The following is a 20,590-nucleotide window of genomic DNA, read 5'->3' on the forward strand; positions in this document are numbered from 1 at the left end:
TGCAGTTAGTTCACTTTAGCGATGCACGTTAAAGGCCTTAACGGCGTTGGCCGCTGTAAAGAAGTCCAGTTTGGAGTGTTCCAGGACACTATCATGGACTGATAGAGTTCTGCACATATTGCCGTTACAGTAGCGTCTTTGTACGGTCAATTCGAAGTTAGATTTCTTTCGCCTGCTGTTCCCGGCTCTCTTTGCAGGTTTCCATCAGCTCTTGCTGCAGCTGCTCTCGTTCCTCTTCCCATAGCGGACAGCGTTCGGGCCCATGCTTCCTGGGCATTCAAATTAAGCCCACTTCATCATCCCAGCTCTCTTTTGATGGGAGTGGGGAATAGATCTCAGATGGGAAGGCAGGCTTTCTTGATTCCTCTTCATCCAGAATGCTTAGGACCTACATTGCCCACAATCCACAGGGCACCTCAGGTGCAGCTGCTGATCCGGGATCTGGGGGGGTCGATCGGAGCTGATACGGATACCCCCTCCCAATCCCCTCGCATATAGTCCCGGTTTCCAGCGGTGAGGTCAGCCGGGCCGGGCCCCAGTGCTATGCCGCGGTGGATTCTTAGAGACATCACCAAAATCTGAGAGTCCAGGAATGGATTCAATGGACTCCTGTGTTGCCGCGCGAAAGGTGGTCAGACCCGTCTCTTCCGTGACAGGAACTTGCATCTGAGGTTTGTAATCCACGCGGAGCGAGGCAGATATCCGATCCTGGCTTTCGATGACAGGCAAGCGCACCTAAGCGATAATACAGAGTCCCATGATGATCTTCTCGTCCCTGCGTCCCCAACGAAGTAAGGGAAGACTTCGTGTTGGATATCTGGCGAGGGCGGGGAAAAGAGTTACCAGCGAGACCCTCGCTTCTCCCGCCCGGTTCCTCCAAATCCATAAGGGAAAGCCCGGAGCCCTCTTTGGGGCTACGCGCAACTTTCCACAGATTCCAGGAATATTCAACCTCTCCATGCCAAGACACCAGGAGTCCGGCTGCACTGGGAAGATAGATGAACTAGGACTTCCTGCCACAATGTAAGGAATTCCATAGAAGCAGAAATAAAGGAAACTTTTTTGGTGTAAAAGACCGTTTATTTCAGACATCCTAGAAAGCTCACGTACACGACGTGGCAGGAATAAGGTCTCCCGCCAGAAGCACAGGTTATAACTCTGTCCGTCCCATCCCCCCTCCCGGATTCCCATGGGAACGGAGTTCTCATCTCTCTCGCAGAGATAAGGTCTCCGCCGCAGATGCTGGCCCATCGCCCGGGTTATGGAATGCAGTCAAGGCCAGGCGGCTGTCCCGCTCATCAACACCATTGAATCCTTTACAATATTGCTCACAGCATGATGTCACTTCCAGGATTTTGCCAAAAGTGATGTGATGTGGCTTTAAAAAAATTAGAAATCACCGGAAATTAGAAGTGATGTCATGGCATGTACAACACTACAGCTCCCCCGTGCCCCCACCCCCAAGCTCCTCAAGCATAGCCTGTTATGTATGGTTACGTTCTTATAATTTGATGTGAGAAACAATTTAATCCCCAAAAATAGGTACCTAAGGGGATGTTACTAGCAGCTGGTGTTTGTGCTGAGACACCAGCCAATGATAAATGATCTGGTATTGCAAAAGTCTGACCTTCAGATGGATTTGCACAATGTGTCTAGAAAATATTTTTCATGGTATCAGATCAGTGAAATGCTGTGAAGTGACACTGTGTAGGATTTTGAAGAAATTGATGCATTTGTTAATATTCACTAAATTCAAGATTTATTGCTAACACAGATCAAACCACCTTCTTATCCAGCATTAAAAAATAAAAAGGTTTGAGGCTGTTGTGTTGTTTGAGTGTGAATGAGTATACAAGCAGAGCTATTATTTTCTTGAAATGTCACAACATGTTCTCATTAGTTTAACTTGCTTAGTATAAAAGTAATTGGTTACACACCACTTTCATGGAGGCAAGCAAAGAGGTAAGCAACTATTTTTAAAGGATTATCTTAAGGGGATCCAATAGGCACAGTTAGTCTGTGTCACTGTCTTGGAGGGAAAGTCACTGCTGAAAATTCATGGGAAACACTGCATTGTGTTAATGGTAGAATCGACAAAGAGTTCAGGATATATGATGCAAAAATTGGAAGAACAAGCAAAATCTCTGAATTTTTATTGCTTGATTATTGCTTGGGTTACTTCATATTATTGCTTGGGTTACTTCATATTACTATGTTGATGTTTCTTCAGCCATAATCCTCATTAAAAATTGTGCACAAAATACTTCAAGTTTTTTCTTCCCAACAGTCTATAAGGTTATAATATATAGTCTGTTCCCAGGAACAGGGACAGGGGTGGGGGTTGGGACATGGGGAAGCTCACTTCATGAGTGGCAATTCCTAGAGCTACCACTGTCACTCCTGTGGGTTTCTCTGGAAGTGACATCATCATAATGCTGGGTATTTTTTTGTATTTTCCCCTCTATCCCTTTGAGCTCAGAAGGAGCAGGATCCCCCATCTCAAACAGAAGCTTAGCAAGCCTACCAAAAACTATTGGTGTCTCCATAATTTTTCACTGCAGAGTCTTTATATTCTTGCTTCCATTTTTTCAAAAAAATTCTTTCAAGGAAAAAAATCTTTTTTTCAGATATTTTACACTGTATGACACTGACACAATAAGAGGAAGGAGAGAAGTGTACTATCATGAGCTGGTCCTGACGTCCCTGGAACATTTCATCTCTTCTCTTTTATACTTTTATGCTTCTGTGAGACAGAAACAGCTCAAACACCTGATAGAACCATCACCAGCCTTGCATGGGCTATCAGACCAAGAATGAAAACAGGGTCTCTTTGCCTCTCACTTTCCTAACACCTCAAGTCCTAAATTACCACATCAAGTACAAGTGAAAAACAGGGGTACCACAAAATGTAGGAAGAAAGGACCTGAAAGCTTTTTCAGCAGATCAGAAACAATGGAGGAAGAGACTAGAAGAGAGAAATAGAGAAATGCCAATATTGCAATTAAAAAAATAAAAACAAATTGTAGTGCAGTGACAACTTTCCTCTAGTACTCTACTTTTGACCTGAGAATAGGCCTTTCAAGTATGGACTTTTCCCCACAAAACAGACACTTGGTGCCCTTTGTGTGCTCCAAGGGGAAATATTCATGCAAGTTCCTTTGCTGTGGGATTTTAAAGGGAATGTAAAAATCATACTCTAAAATGGGGTCAACTTGATGGACAGCTGACATTTCCCTTTTGAGGAAGGAAAACCCAACTGCCAGTAATCATTTTTGGAGAGAAAGGGAGTGTTTTCTTCATGCTCTCCCAAACAAAGAACTTTGTTTTTCATCATGCAGATGGCTGTTTTCTGGCAAGATGCTGCTAGACTGGGATGAGCTTTTCTGTGACGCTTAGACGGTGAGGAAAAGTGCATACTACTTAGAGAAAATATGCAAAAAAGTGGGGGGGAAATCCTTGGAGTACATAAGAATTATTCTGAAACACTTGTATTAATTCACTCCAGTAATTTAAAGGGAAGCACTTTTTTGTGTTTTTTTGTATGGGGCCATTATCATATATAAGGCTGTGCTCAATTTCCACCCATTTTCCCACCTTCTATAGATCTCTACCAAGCTGTTCCTGAAGGCCCCCTCCTTCTCTGGCTGAGTGGGAAAGGCTAGTGAATAAGGATCAGAGTTTGGAAGACCGACCCCCTGAAAAAGTTTCTGGTGATTGGCACTAGTGAGAACACTCCCTCTCCCCATAAAAGCCCTTTAAATGGTATTATTATCAGAAATCTTATTTGGAGAAAGCTATATGACTTGGGAGACATTTGGCTACACAAAAGGATTATCCATGTTTTAGCAAACCTTATCTCAATTACATGGAAATGCTTTGGAATAGATCAGTACTAAACATTAGTTGTAAAGTGCAGCTGGGGAAGCCCTGATCTCTTAACAGTGCAAGATCCAGTATTGGAATGCAGTCCCAAAATACCCTGCACATGAATCAGCAGTGTGATGCGGTGGCCAAGAAAGCCAATGCGATTCTGGGCTGTATCAATAGGAGTAAAGTGTCTAGATTAAAGGATGTAATTGTACCTCTCTATTCTGCATTGGTTAGACCTCACCTGGAATATTGTGTCCTGTTCTGGGCACCACAATTCAAGGAGGATATTGACAAACTGGAATGGGTCCAGGGGAGGGCAACCAAAAGGTAAAAGGTCTGGAGTCCATCATGCCCTATGAGGAGAGACTATGGCCGTTTCCGCATGGCCAGCTGAGTGGAGATGCATTGGCATAATTCATGTCAATGCATCCCCCCCCCCCCCGGGCCAGAGGCATTCCTCCCATTCGGCAAAGTGGGCAGTTGCTCAGGGCGCCGCCTTGTTGGGGGCACAAAAACTGCAGGTTCATTGTGGGATTTTTTGTATTTTCAGTGTTTTTTGTTTTTGGCCTGCAGAGGGCACAGTTTTTAGGCTAGCAGCACCAAAATTTCAGGGATTTTTTGGGACACTCTCCTGATGATATCACCCAGGTTTGGTGAGGCTTGGTTTAGGAAGACCAAAGTTATGGACTCCCAAAGGGAGTTCCCCCATCCCCCATGGTTTCCAATGGGAGCTAATAGGAGATGAGGACTACACCTTTGAGGGTCCATAATTTTGGACCCACTGAACCAAACTTCACCAAACCTGGGTAGTATCATCAGTAGAGACTCAGGAAGATACTATGAAATTTTGGTGCGGCTATCTTAATAAGTGCACCCCTGACAGCAGGCACCCCCTAAATTTCCCCAGATTTTCCTTTTAAATCCACCCCCTTCCTGCCAATGCTTGTTTTCTTTCTTTCTTTTATTCTCTCAATGCCTAATAAAGGTTGTTGTTGTTGTTGTTATTAGTTTAAAGTTTAAACATTGACAGTAATGCTGTTTCAGGGTGGGGGATAATCCATCCCAAAACATCATCACTTTCAATGTTGTTTAAACTTTAAGGTGGATTTAAAAGGAGAATCTGGGCTCCCTAGTTTAAACACCATTGAAAAGAATGGGGGTGGGTTCCAGCATCACTTGTTTAAACTAGGGAGCCCAGATTCTCCTTTTAAATCCACCTTAAAGGGAGAATCTGGGGTCCTCAGTTTAAATAACATTGAAAGTGATGCTGTTTCTTCCAATTGGAGAACTGGAAATGTTTCATAGCAGTAATAAAACATTTTGAAAGCATTTTGAAAATGTTTTCAAAAAATATTTCTGCTGTGTGGCATGGCCCATTGCTGTGTTCAGATTTGTGAGTTGGGGCATGTTCTATAATGTGATGGTGACTTTGAAATGACCTGGTGGAAAAAAATCATTGTTTGGTCACAAAAAAACCAGTGCAAAAAATGGCCTGAGGGAGCTGGGTAAATTTAGTTTGGTGAGAGAGAAATCAATGAAGAATAGGGCCAGAAGATACGTAAAGGAATAGTAGGAGAGCTGTAAAACACTATTTTATGGTTTGCATAATGGAAGATGGGCTGAAAAATGAAATGTGATTTGGGTTATGTGTTGAAACAGAATAGTATCAGATGTATACAGAATATGGAGAACACATTTTCAAAGGATTTCTGTCCTTTCAAAAAGAGCGTGCTTGTGACAAGCTTGATTGAAAATGGTGAATAAACATCCAATAAGCTTCATGAATAAAATTCACTTACTTGAACTTTCTCATGATGAACTCTTGCTCCTCTCCAGAGTAAAACTTTTTTTGAAACTCTAAAAAGCTGGGTTTAGCCAAAATTTCCATGTGACTTTTTCTTCCTTATTGCATACTGAAAAAAAGAAAAATGATTTAAGATGGAATATGAGTGCAGAATTAAGGGCAGGTAGGGAAAGATCAGCCTTTCAGCCCTCCTCCCAAAAAAATCTACCTCCAGGCATTGCTATAAAAATAAACTGTAACAGAAGTTCATATTTGCTCATTAAAAATGGGCATGGTTGTTCTCCTTGCAAAGCCATACTGAAATTGCCTGCTAGCAATAAAAGCTCAAAATCAATAGAATACACTGGAAGACCTAGAAACACTCTTTTCTATCATTAAAACAATGCTGAAAAGAAAATAAACACAAATTCTGATGCATTAGTGGCAAAGGCAATTATTCTTGGAGTTCTTGCTGTGAGAGTTGTCTAATTTCTACACTATATAATAAGAAACCCATTAGTGCTTCCTTTTCTGTTTGCGTAATGCATGCTTGGTCTTGTGGGCTTTAAGCACTGCCTCTGTGGCTCACCAAGATGAAATGTTGAATGGCAAAACTTAGAACTATTTCTCAGTTCTGCCTTAAAATTCGAAAGTAATGATGAACTTTATTAGATATAGCCATAGACCAGCAAAAAACACCTAAAAACAAACACATTAATAATGTTAACGAGAAGTTAATGAGCAATTTCACATGACACCGAAGATCTCTGTATTATGCTAGCAATGTAACAAACTTTGACACTGTGCGGAAAATGGCCAAGTTTTTATTTTCAAGTAAAAACTTACCAAATAAGTCACTACAGTAACTAAAGCAGCTAGTATATCCAAAAGGCCTAGTAAGCAGGGGCAGAATTAACCAGTTTCTTATGCCCTTGTAAAAGGCACAATATAGTAGGCCCCTTCCGCACAAGCAAAATAATGCGTTTTCAAACCACTTTCACAATTGTTTGAAAGTGGATTTTGCCATTCCGTACAGCTTCAAAGAGCACTGAAAGCAGTTTGAAAGTGAATTATTCTGCATGTGCGGAATGAGCCGTAGAATATGGTTGACTGTCTCAATATGTTAACATTACAAGAACATAGACTTCTAAGACACATCTACAAACACGCTGTTGAATTTGAAAAAAAAAATATAGTATAACCTGGTCTCAGAAGCTAAGCTGGGTCAATACTTGGAAGGGAAATTTCTAGGGAAGACTCTGCAGAGGAAGGCAATAGCAAACCACCTCTGCTTAATCACTTGCTCCACCTGGTGTCACTATAAGTTGGCTGCGACTTGATGGCACTTTACACACTCAAACACATCTCTTTGAACTTAAGGAGAGCGCTGCTGGATCAGATGGAATGATCCACATATTCTAGCATCCTGTTCTGAAAAGAGGCAACTGTGTGTTTAAAGTGCCCACAGGTAGGTGATACAACTTTTTCCAGACTTCCATTATCTTTTACACATTCACTAAAAGGAACTGCTTGTGTAGGTTTTTAACTTGACTTGAGGGGATGGCTCACGCAACAGTTAATCAAGTAACATTTTTATGCATTTAGGATTTGTTATGCCAACTCTCCAGAGACCTGTTAATTTGAGAAATGACAGTGATCTTTGCCAAGTTTGAAAAGATCAGTGCAACCTGGGACATAGTGAAATTAGAGAGTCAGCAGAATAATCAATACATTCAAGCAGCCATAATAATATCAACTACAAAGAAATAGCACTGCATTCTACAATACCCACACTGAGATAACAAGTATTCTAAATGCCTACACACTGTGTTCAATACATATTACTTAAGTAGGGGAAAGATGGGAAGACAAATGCTTATAGCAACATACCTCTGCAGTCAAAAATCCCAAAATGAATTTTTGCAGCTATTTAAACAAGGTTTGGAACCTACCAGAAAGGTGCAATTGAGTCACCAGCAGAGATCTATCTAGTAATTCAGTTGCAGAACTGCAGAGGGGAAGAAAAGTAGGAATGCACAAACCTTCTGCAGCTACATTTCAGGGTGAAACCAGCAGAACAGAACACAAAATACTGACTGGAAAATTTAACGATAAAACAGCTGAGCTAATTGGAAAGCTTTTTTGATTGGTAGAAGGTCCTTGAAACGATGCTTGAGAGACAATTAACCAACCAAATCTCTTTGCATAAGGGGGTGAGACAGGGTTGTTTATTGGCATCACTTTTCCTTAATATATACTTAAATGATTTGACCTGTCATTTGTCTAGTTACCCATGTGCCAATATTTATTATTACACACTCTTTTTTGTTTATGTAAACCGTTAAAAGTTTTTGCAGAATACTGTGTAGAACAAGGACTAACACTGTGGAAAAGGCAAGATTTACCAATAATGCAATTATTATTTTTATTTAGAAATAGCAATTACATACCTGGTGCTATTTAGCTTTTTGAATTCCAGATAATATCCCAACTGCTGTATAGAACTGGGAAAGTGGATGGAATCATTCAATCAACCTCTATTACAGTTTATCAGCAAAATTTGTTGTGTACCAAGCTGTGTTTCAGGTATTGTTATCAGAGATGAATTGGCCCAAGATTCATTGGAAGCTCCTGCATGGATCTTGGGATTTAAAATAAAAAAATCTCCAATGCAAAGAAAAGGAATTTGAATCGCATTGAGGAAGACCCTTATATGGAGTCATAAAATGTGATCATTAAGAATAGACTCCAATGGCTAAAATATGATGATCAAAATACTGATATCAGTAGTGAATTTGGATATTTGGAGGACACAGCATGTATGCTCATTGACATTCTTTGGGGTTGCTTCTTCTTGTGCTATCCTGAGCATTCATGCTTGCTCAGTTTAATTCTTATCGCTGTGCTATACTGGAAGGCCAACTCGTAGGCACTATGTATCAAGCCAGAGTTTGCAAATGTGGATTTGGTCAACTTGAATCTTTAGAATTTATTTCATTGGAATATGAAATTTGACTTCAGCTGAACAAAAGGTATTTGTGCTTCCACTCAACAGGTTCTGTGAATTGATAATTTCAAAAAATTCTGCAGTTTTTCCTTGTGGCTGTGGATTGGAAAACCACCTAAGCAGTCACTAAACATTTAGCTGTGATGATTGCCTGTAGGAGGCTTAGGTTCTGATCAGTTCAAGAACAGTAAAATAATACAAAGATTGGTGGAATATGAAAAGAAAGGAGTTCCTGCATCAAGAGAAATTTTTCAAACATGGGAAAAATGAAACCCTTAAGTCAGGAGGCAGCATGTCAGAGGCAGTCCTACTGTCTCATATGAATGTGGGATGTAGAAAGTAGCTCTGAATACATGGGCAATAAGAACAAGCCTAAAATGGCTGCTGGCACACACACACACTTCAAAATGGCCACCTTCAAAAAGCCAGAGAAGAAATTTGTTCCCTCATGGCTTTGAAAGAGAAGTGTTCCAAGCCCATTCTGTGGTAAACTGCCCCTCCTCAGCCCCTCAGCTGCTGCTGTTTACCTCCTCCTCCTTCCAAAGTTGTAAAAACAGCTACGTTGTACTCTCAAATTTTCCTTCATTGATAATAATGGCCCTGGTATTCCAGAATACCCCCCTGCCCATGAATTTGAATGTCACACCAGCACTGTCCTACCTGAAAATAGTGGTAGAAGTGTCCTTTTTCAATTCTGTATTCAAACATATAATGAGTTTTTATAAGGTGCACACCCCTACAGGACAGTGATCTCAGGACTAGAGCTTTGGCCAAGAACAAATTCAAATTTGTTTCACTGTCTGTTCAGCACCTGCTTTCCATTTCAAACTCCACATCTGTACCCATAAATTGTTTTAAAAGTCTCTCTGCCTGTGTATGAAGTTTGGAAGTTTAATGCCATTAATTTTCTTCCTTTTGAAGTATTTATATATAGTACAAGGGGTGCATTTAGTATCTTTATGCCAGTTTTACACTTTAGTGTTCCAAATGTGAGCTGGAAAAAATCCTGTGCCTTGTGGTAAATCAGCATTTCTGACAAATTACCATTGGGCATATGGTAGGTGCAAATCTGTTATCATAAATATAAAGTATTGTTTTTATTTAAATGTAGGCTTTATGATGACATCAATATTTTATTATCCCTATTCAGGGGCAGAAAAAAATCAAACATGTTTATGTATCACCAGATGTTAGAATGTAGCCTAGCCCTTTGGCTTTGCAAGAAGCTGGGTGTAATTTTATTAACAATTACATATTCTGCACAAATTAATACAGCGTGTGTTACAGGTATTAAGGTCCCTTTCTGACTATCTTTCCAGCCGAAATGCTAAAGGTTTAACTTCTAATTCGATTAAGCCTTTACATAGATATTAAACCTTCTATTGCGCCTCCAGCAATAGAATAAATGGTGATATAAACCATCTCCTATTTTAAATTTTAGGAATGTAAACTGCTTATGGCACATTTTTATAATGAAATGTGCACTGGACCTATTAATGTTCCTTTTTTTTCTTGGAGTGGCACTTAAAATGTCTTCACTTTTTGAGCTAGTTATTAAAATCCACTTTTGATAAGAAAAAAGTGCTTCAGCTGCATCTATTTTCATACAAATTATAAATGAATTTTAAATAGGGAATGATCTTTACAATTTTATTGAAAATTGAATAGCTTTAGTGTGAGAAAATGTATATTGTGTAGTCAGTAGAAACAATTTTCAACCATGTTATTGGATTACTTTGCAGGATTTTAGAGGAAAACAATAATGTAGAGAAACGTCTTACTCAGATATTCAAATTAAGCAAATGCTGAAAAGGCTTCTATGCAGAAAAGTTTTAGAATTTGCAGCAGTCCTTACAGCAAAATACTTAATGGCTGGCCTAGAACTCCAGTCCAGTCTATCATGTTTTGCCTGGATAGAAGTGTCCTCAACCCAAAATAATATTAACAATCACTAAAAAAATAACACTTTCTGCATCTGTTTAGTTGTAATTATGATAAAAATCACATTATTAATATTGTTAATTAAAATTATTAATTAAAAATGTATGGATTAGAATAGATCCAAACAACTTTTCCACTGGAGAAAAGAGGAAGAATAGTTCCCCGTTGGCCACCCCAAAAGGGGATCATGGAAACTGAATGTGGATCCCCACAACTTCACAGGATTCAATCCTATAGGTACCTTTAGCCAATATACCTGGTACATAAATGTTAAATATTTGCAGTGATACTTCTCCCAGAGGAACCAGAGTGACATTCCTGCAATATCAGTGTAATGTTGAGAAGTTCTGCTGGTATAGAACTTAATTAATGCCACCCTTGGGACTTATACACCACTAGAGTAATTCTTAGGACTATAGGATATCTAGGACTATTACATACATGGAAATATAGTGGCCAAGACCTCTGCCCATTAAAAAAAAATCTTAAAGGCTTATTGATCTTTATGAAGAAAATAAATTACAAGTGTAGTCAATTTGATAAAAGATGTACTGTAAAGCCATTTGACATGATAGTTATGTGTGTGGGGATGGCAGAATCATGTCCATTGAAGGTGCTCTCTGTCACAGACCCACTTGGCCCTGGATGGACTACTCTGGCTGGCAGTAGCTCTCCAAGGTCTTAGACAGAGACATGTATTTCCCAATATCCACTAGCTGAATTTTTTTAAACTGGTGATGCTGGAGACTATCTTCAAAGTGCATGTCCTATCACTGAACAGTCTCCATGTGTTAATCTGAAGGTGTCCAGTCTTTATTTGTGTAGGCTAGGCAATGTACATTCAGTCTGTAGTAATACAAGGATTATATTGTTTGTACATGAATGGGCTACATGTATGAGCTGTGTTCAAGTCTTAAACTTAGCATGTCGAAGCCAGGATCCAGAAACAGAGATCCTGCTCTGCCACCCGCAAGTGTATATTTTTATGGACAACTTTTACAGAAAATGGGCTGTTATCCCAATACCACGCAACAAAACCATTACAGAGTGTACTAATTGATGAGAAACACAGGGGCAGTCATATCAGTGACTTTTTTACACTGTTCTGGATCTCCTTCACGGCCTCCTAATTCCATATCCCTGTGTTTTCTTGGAGATAGACACAAAAAATAGCAAATGACATGCTACTCAAATACCAACAAATGGCTTGCCAAAGAGCAGCCCTAGCCACTGACAAAAGCCTTGTAAACCTACTATTTGAATGGCTCAGAAGGCATGAATAATAAAATTCTGCATTCAATTCCAAGTCCAAATATATCAGCTGCCCATCATAGCTTCCTACTATGCATTAGAAAAAATACACTTAGTAATTGTGTACAAATAGATTTGCCACCATGAGCTCTGCCTGAGATTGTGGGTTTGTATACAAGGTAAAGTATTCATTATATAGCTTTAGAAATTTAAAATATTACCATTAACACTATTTGGATACAGTGGTGGGAGGGTCTGCTGTTTCAGGCCTTGTGTGACAAGTTTCTAGTAATTAAGAGTTTAAGTAAAGAATCCCAGCAATTAACTTAAATTTATATTGACATTTGCAGTTTAATCTTGATGAAGCAGCAGAACCTTGACCTTTGTTGTGAATTCCTATTGAGACCTTTCCCCCTGTCTCCCCTACTAAAATGATGCCATTATGGCAATAGCCTATTTTACAGTTCAAACAGAAATGTACCTTTTGACCTTCACTGTCTTAGATTAGCCCATAATTTCACAATGTTGTTTATTTGGAAATAGAAACATGGTAATTAGTATCTGATTGGCATCTCCAGTAGCTTAAACACACACACACACACACACACACACACACACACACACACACACACACACACACACACACACACACACACACACACACACACAGGATTGACAGAATCCCTAATGTACAAACTACATTTTTCACTTTTAATCTGAGCATTCTACTCTCAATTATACTAAATTTCTAAGACAGTTACTAAGGCCAAAACTTTCCACTGAGGGCTTAAACACAGAAAACCTGCCCACTAATCCCAAATGTATTTAATTTATTTAAACTTGTTTAAACTTGTCTTTCTCCAGATCTGAACTCTAGGTAATTGACAAATATAAAAAAGTAATATGTAATTGAACATTTGTAAAATTAACAAACAGATTTAGCTATTATCAAAAATAATTGGTTGGCTTTCTCAAGAGCCCTCCTGGATAGCTGCCATGTGCCACTTGTGCAATGTCAGCAATGTGGAAGACTCTCTAAAACCCCTTCCATACACACAAAATAATGCGTTTTCAAACCACTTTCACAACTGTTTGCAAGCGGATTTTGCCATTCTGCACAGCTTCAAAGAGCACTGAAAGCAGTTTGAAAGTGCATTATTCTGCATGTGTGGAATGAGCCTAACAGTTTCGGGAAAACTATTCCATTGAACATGATAACCTACTGAAAAACTTCTAGATAACAAGTCCTCAATGTGGGCGCCATGGCACTTACCAACACGTTTCTTAGTGTTAGCAAGGCTCCTGATTGGTCACCAGAGATTTGGTTGGCTTTTAAAAATACTGCTTTGGCATCAGCTGCCATCACAGGACAAGGATCTTTACTGTGTGACTGAAAGTAAGCTGTGGCAACCATTTTGTTGCTGTATCCATCTAGTGGTATCTTCATGCTTGAAAAAGTTGAGGACCACTGCTCTAGCTGTGGTAACAGAGGAAACAGAACCATGACTAATTCAATCATGTCAACTTGATATAATCAGGAAGAAGTCTCACTTCTCCCAGTGTATTCAAACCATCAATCCCATCATAATTGATGTGCTTTTAGCTGCTATCAGAGACTGTCACTATTTACATTTTCACTACCTGTATACACTGTATGGACAAGCTTCTATTTAATGTCTTGTTGTGAACTACCGGTAGCTGTCCAGCTGGTCCATTTCCTGCCAAGGCCTACCTTTGAACACAGCCTGCTCCACCTCCTCTCTATTACCTTACATAGAATTATTCTAGGACCGTAGACCATATTCATCTCCACTTCTACTGATTTTATGCTCTCCTCCTGCCAGGAGATCATCACCTAGCCCCTGGCTTTCAGTAAAGATACATTAAGCAACTGTTCTGCACTATAGGCTAGCCATCTACTTTGCAAAGAAATCAAGTTCATGAGCAAAAATACAACTTTATTTCCTGCTCAGCTTTGCTTTAGACTGTGTTGCCTCTCCCCACACCCATCCTGAATGATGTGATATGCACACAAAAATGGGGGGGGGGGATTATTTTCTCACTTGGTCTTTGTGACTGGTTCTGGTATCTAGGTGGCTACAAATAGTGGAATATTCACACTATATTGTTAATTATATCGGTTATGTATAATTAATTAGTATGGGTAATTTAGTGATTAATTACAGCAGCTCATGAATATTTAATCTCAGGTTTTAAAGTGACTGAAATGGCATCAAACTATCTGCTACCCAGTGAGTTTAATCATGGCACAGGAAGTCTCTCTTTTTCCTGCACAGGAGGGTCACTGTAATTTGAATAAAATAACAATATTGTAGCTTTAGAAAAGCACAGCAATTAAAAAAAACCTCCTTGCAATCCTACAGGAAAAGCAGATAAGTAGGATTATAAAATTAACTTTAAAAGATTAATTTCAAAATCAGAATCTTTTGGTGAAGAATAAATTTGAGAGAATAATATTCTGTAACAGAATGTGAATCTTCTGAACTCGGAGATATGTAAAACAGTGTCACCCCATAAGTTGGATCAGGCTCTTTTTTGTAAGACATGAGAAATTTATCCTCTTTTTTATTCTGCTTTTCTATCACTTACTGTGTTTTCAATATTCGCTTCCCTGTTGACCAGTTTAACAGTGTAATCCTATTAGGGGTGGTAATTGAGATGTGGAACCAGTGTGGGGCTGCATCAACACGTTCGGCTTATCTACCAGCACAAGGGGCATGCCTGCCAGTGGAGGGGGCAAAAGCCTCAGCAGCCAGGTACCCCTCGGTTCTGCATCAGCAAAATCTGGAAATCTGGGTCACTGCAGAGCTTCACTAGAGTCCAATAAAAAAAAAGCATGATGGGCATTTCCAGGTTGGAGCCAATGTTTGTCGGCTTCCGCACAGCCTTTGCACCCAGGTATGCTATGGACTGGGACTGGGTTTTACAACACCCTTCATGAGGCTTGTCAGTTTAGCCCTATGGAGGGATTTCTGGCAGCAGGGTTTAAATTTTGTTCTTTCTGCCTTCTTGCACCATGGGAAAGCCCTCTGGAGACAACAGGGCAGCAGCAATAATGTCCCTGGCCTCCACAGGCTGCGGATTGGACTGTATGGAGATCGGACTTGTAAAAGATGCTGGAAAAAGGTGGTGCCAGAGGTGCCATAGCTGCAGCTGCAGCACTGGACAAGTACATCACTATTGGATTGTTCATGGATCTCAGCATTGGTAAGCACCTCTACTGCTTTACTGACACTCTTCAGTAAGAGTATCCCAAATCCCCCCTATGATTTCAGGAACAATTAGTGATGGGAACTGGAATTCTCCCTATGACCCAATGTTCAAGGTGACCTTGATGAGAGATCTGTGTCCACAAATAAATGTGTAAGTTTACCTATTCATTTGAAGGGAAAGACCCAGAGTGTGTGTATAAAGAACTGATGATGAACGGGTCCCTCCAACAAAATATAATGGCTGCAGAAAACAAAATTCCATCCTTGAGTGTAGTCACCAATGAGAAAATCCCAGCAATGTGATAATTGTTCCTGGGTTCTAATCAGTGATGAACATCATGTAAATAAAAACTAGATCAAAGTCTATTAATGTTTTAGAGACCAACAAGATTTTCAATGTATAAGCTCTGGAGAATCAAACCTCAAAATCTACTCCACCTCCACCTTCTGCAAGTGGCCAGAAGGGACCTGACAACCCTATCTCATAACCTTATACCCTGAAAGTATTAGTGGTATTTCAGGTGCTACTGGACTCAAATCTATCCCTTCAGCTGTAAACTAACATGACCCCCCTCTGAAGCTATAGTAGAAATAAGCAAGCAACATCATGGCTATTCCGAGGTTTTTAAATGTTTAAGTGGTCAAGTTTCTTACTGTATATGCAGTTTGAAGTGCAGGCCTCCTTTTTTCCATTTTACTGACATTGGGACAAGCTATGTACCTCACCTTGAAACATGGGTTAGTTTTTGTTTTTTGCTCATTATTCATATTTGTTATTGAAAAAGAGCCATGCACAACAAAAGAATTCCATAAACACTCCTAATTTGATTTTGATCTGGCTTATTTTTCCCCAGTGCTTCTAATATCAACAGTTCAAGAAATATGTATTCCATAGATCATTTGTGTATCCAAAAATAGGTCAGTAAACAATTCGACAATAGGTCACTAGCAGGTTAAACACTCCAAGTGTGCTTCTGTTTTCAAAGCATTTTGCCTGGGGGCCTTTTCTGAAGGCTGTCAGAAGTAGAATGTTTTATAGCTGATGTCTGGAAAATCTCATCCAGAATATCCAAAAGGTATATTTTAAAATGATTAACTAAAACAATTCACTTGGTAATTTGATTATACTATATACTAGAGAAGATAAAGTACAATATAGTGAAATAGGATAAATGACCTTTATTTACATGGAAGAGCTGAAGTGCCATACTAAAAACACTTTTTTTGAACTAAGTCAAAATCCTGAATAGATCCCGTACTGTAAAGTCCATTGTAATCAATGCAATTTGTCCTTTGCATTGGCTGAATCACAGTCATTTGTTTAAAAAGTGGGACAAACATAAATTCTTAATTTTTAAAAGCAGAAGCTTCCCATTAATGAGGAAGAAGAGTAGGATTTATATCCCCCCTTTCTCTCCTGTAAGGAGGCTCAAAAGGTCTTACAAACTCCTTTTCCTTCCCCCCTCACAACAAACATCCTGTGAGGTGGGTGGGGCTGAGAGAGCTCTGAAGAAGTGTGACTAGTTCAAGGTCACCCAGCTGGCAGGTGTTGGAGTGCACAAGCTAATCTTGATTCACCGGATAAGCCTTCAGAGCTCAAGTGGCAGAGCAGGGAATAAAACCCAGTTCTCCAGATTAGAGTGCACCTGCTCTTAACCACTACACCACACTGGCTCTCAGTAGTTCTGTAGAAGAACAGATTACAGGTTCTAACTAATGGAAATCAAGTTCCCATAAGGTAATTTCCCCTTTTTGAAGGACAAGGCAATGTGTCTCAAATTCAACATATTCTTAAATTATATATTTTAATGCCATGCATTCTTGCCCTCTCTCTCTGTGTGTGTGTGTGTGTGTGTGTATGTGTGTGTCAGTGAGAGAGAGAGAGAGAGAGAGAGAGAGAGAGAGAGAGAGATTTGCCTGCAAACCCCAGCTTCCAGTATGGATTTCGTCTCCCTTATGCTCACTCCAGAATGACATGCTTGACCACATAAGCTGCTGGTGTCAGCTGCAGAAGGTCAAGATAGATCCAGAACTTACACTGAGGGGGAAAAATCAAATATAGGGAAAATAAATAAAGTTTTCATTGTATACTTACTTGTTGTCAACAGGCTTCACAGATACCTTTTCTTGGTATTCTCTGCATTTTTCTCCATAGCTTTTGAACACCTTCTTGCACAAGATTCTTAACATTTTTTTTCAATTATATGACAGTGTTTCCTGGGGAAGGGGATCTTTATGTCTTTTCTCATCTTAATTCCCTTGTTTTTCATACATTGTCAAATAAGTCTGTTGAAAAATATGTTAAATAAGATTAAATGCCACTCATCTATGATTATTTTCTATTGATGTTCATGCAAAGCACGCAATTCCTGTGTTTTCCCCCCAGTGTAATGCAGTATAATGCATCAAAATGTCATAATTTTTGTGGAATATTTTAAATAGAAACAAAATATTGAGATAAAGCAAAAAAGGTATTTTAAAGAAGAGACAGGTATACACACTTGAAATAATAGTGAGTAGTACTGGTGGTAAGACAGACTCTGCAGGGATCTCTGTTTTATCAGAGGAATGGAGAACTGGCCAACTGGAGAGGGTTGCAGGTACCAGACCTTCATACTTGTCAGCTCCCTGGATCAGACAATAAACCACTCGATAGTTTTCAAGGATTTTATTGACAGACTTCAAGGAACAAAGGAAGACGATTCTGGCAAAGAGGCACCAAGCAGTTGATAACATAGTTAGTACATCCCAACCCCCCTCATGGGAACAGAGAAACACAGAAAGGCTTGGACAGGAGGCCCATCCCAGCAGTAGACTCCCAAGGCCAAACCTAATATAGCCAAGCACCTGCTAAAGCGAAAGTAATTTTTCACAAAAGCTTGTTGTAACAAGCAGACTTGACAATACTAAACCAAACAGTAATAAAAACTTTTATCCTACTGCCACCCCCAGAAGCCTACATAAATATGCAAATTTAGTCCATCTGAGAAGTAATTTTCCATTATATAGTCGAAGGCTTTCATGGCCAGAATCACTGGTGTGCTGGTGTGCTTCAGATCCTCTGAAGATGCCAGCCACAGATGCAGGCGAAACGTCAGGAGAGAATGCTGCTAGAACACAGCCATACAGCCCAGAAACCACACAGCATACCAATTTTCCATTAGTTAAAAAGGTGCAACATCTCATAATTTTAATAGACAATAAGAACTATAACATCATTAAAATAATTATGATAAACTGTGGAAAGAAAATAAGGAGAAGATGAATGCATGGGCAACAATGAATATCACTTTGTTTGGGAGAATTTCATTGTTTAAGATGACTGTACAATTGAAAATGATGTTCCTCTTTCAAAACCTCCCATTAATGTTGAATAAAATATTTGCAAACTGGAAGAAAGATACAATACAGATTGCCGGACCGACAAAAATATCATGATGCAGCAGCACTAACCCGGATAAGGACTTGGGTGAGGTTAAAGGAGGATAAGGTGTTAACACTGGAGAAATATAAGATGGACAAGGGATGGCATTACTATTTGTGGCCAAATTTTACAGTATATAGGGACATAAACAAAGAAATTAGGATACATTACATCAGAAATTCATTCTATAGAATATGGAATGAATACAGGAAGATATTTTACCTGAAGACACCACTATGGGTGTTTAGAATGGAGGCAAGACAGTTATCCAGTAGAGAACAAGAAAATACATGGCTAGCATATCGGTATTTACTGACGACGATGGATGGGAGAATCCAAGTGAAATCAAGAGAGGAAATAAAAATCAATGATGAAACTTGTGATGAGATAACTTATTTGCAAATGAAAGGGTATATGAAGACTGATATAGAGAGATGGAAAATATTGGGGGAATGGACAGATTTAGATTTGTAATCCACGAACATCTGGAGAGCTGCAGGTTGCAAGCCCCTGAGATAGATGAACTAAATAATGAAAACCACAACTCTCTGCTTGTATGACCTGAACAAGGTTAACGAGAGGACATTTTGGAGGTCACTGATTTATAAGCCAGAAGTGTCTTACACAATAAACATGAACAGGCCCTCTGTTCTTGCCCCCTTCTCCTTCCTAAGATGTAAAATCAGACTCTATGAGGAAAGTCAAGCTTATCAGTTGGGGGGCAGGTCTACCTGTGGCCTCTGGCAAAGCCATGCATACACATGTCCCATTTTTAAAGCAGTGGTGGGGGGAGACACAAGAGAAGAGTCCAACCTTCTTCTCTTTTGACTCCAAGTTACCCTAGGGCTTACAGTGCCTTTACAGAGCACAAACAGGGGGCAGAAAAAAGGGGGGTCCATCGGGCATTCTAAACTGTTAATGGCCACCAACCCCCAAAACTTGTCTCCCCCTGTGAGTGTTTAGAATGCATCCTAAGACCCTACCACCACCACTGGAAAGCTTGCATGTCCAAAGCCCTCCATGCTTTAGACTGTAAAGGGTGATATGAGAAGAGCATTCCAGTCATGGCCGAAATGCATCTCCTATGTCTCCTGCACCACACTGCAGCACAGATGTGTCACTTATTTAAAGGTCTGGGCCCTGTGTACCAGACACGTGATTGACAGTACAGGAACATGCCACAAGAGGTCCCAGCAGTGGGATACTGGCCATGGCTAGGACAAAACTATTCTGTCACTGTCTGTTCTCTCTTGAGAGCAAGCAACAGAGACTGACATGCTAGCTGAGTGTGGCAGTTAATGGACTGCCAGATAACAGAGCATATACTGTAAATAAATCTTGTTCAAAGGTTGTGGAACCAGACAGTTGCTTTAGTCCCTCAAAACATATCCACTGCGCAATGAACATTCTGTTGGATCAGGGTCTATGTTTGCAGATTAAGAATTGCCTAGCAATGTCCCTTGTACAAAGTAATGTTCCAAATGTAACAATTTAATCAGTATCAACATACTGTAATCAGTTACCTGTAATTAATATTCATATATTATGAATATATGCATTTTTAAAATTCTCTACAAATATGATATATGGAATAACTAATACACTGAATTTTATGCAATATTAAGCAACTTCCCCATGATATCAGAGAGCTTTTAGTGGGAGGGTTGTTTGGTCCCAGAAAAGGACGATCTTAAAAGGGAACCAGATCCATTCTTTTACATCATTTTACCACTTTAAAAGCTATGGAACATGCCTATCAAATCAAACTGTAAGCAGTTAATTAGCAGTGAGGAAAGAATATTTACATTACTGAATACACATGGAACATGTGGAGACTGAGCTTTTTTTCATTGTAAGAAAGATCACATTTCAATCTTATTCTTATTTTAGGAAATGCTGCATATACTTCATCATTATCTCCTAATGTGAATGGCAGGTGTGAACATTTTAATTTAAACCACTGATGAAGAAAGTGGAGATAATGATTCTATTTTGGTTCAGTGGCATGCTTTTCAAAATCTTGTGCTTGGGAATTCTTTACTAAACTTCACTGTTAACTTGTAAAAAGCCACTTCAGTTTT

Source organism: Sphaerodactylus townsendi, linkage group LG10 (genome assembly GCF_021028975.2).
Source record: "Sphaerodactylus townsendi isolate TG3544 linkage group LG10, MPM_Stown_v2.3, whole genome shotgun sequence".
NCBI lineage: Eukaryota > Metazoa > Chordata > Lepidosauria > Squamata > Sphaerodactylidae > Sphaerodactylus > Sphaerodactylus townsendi.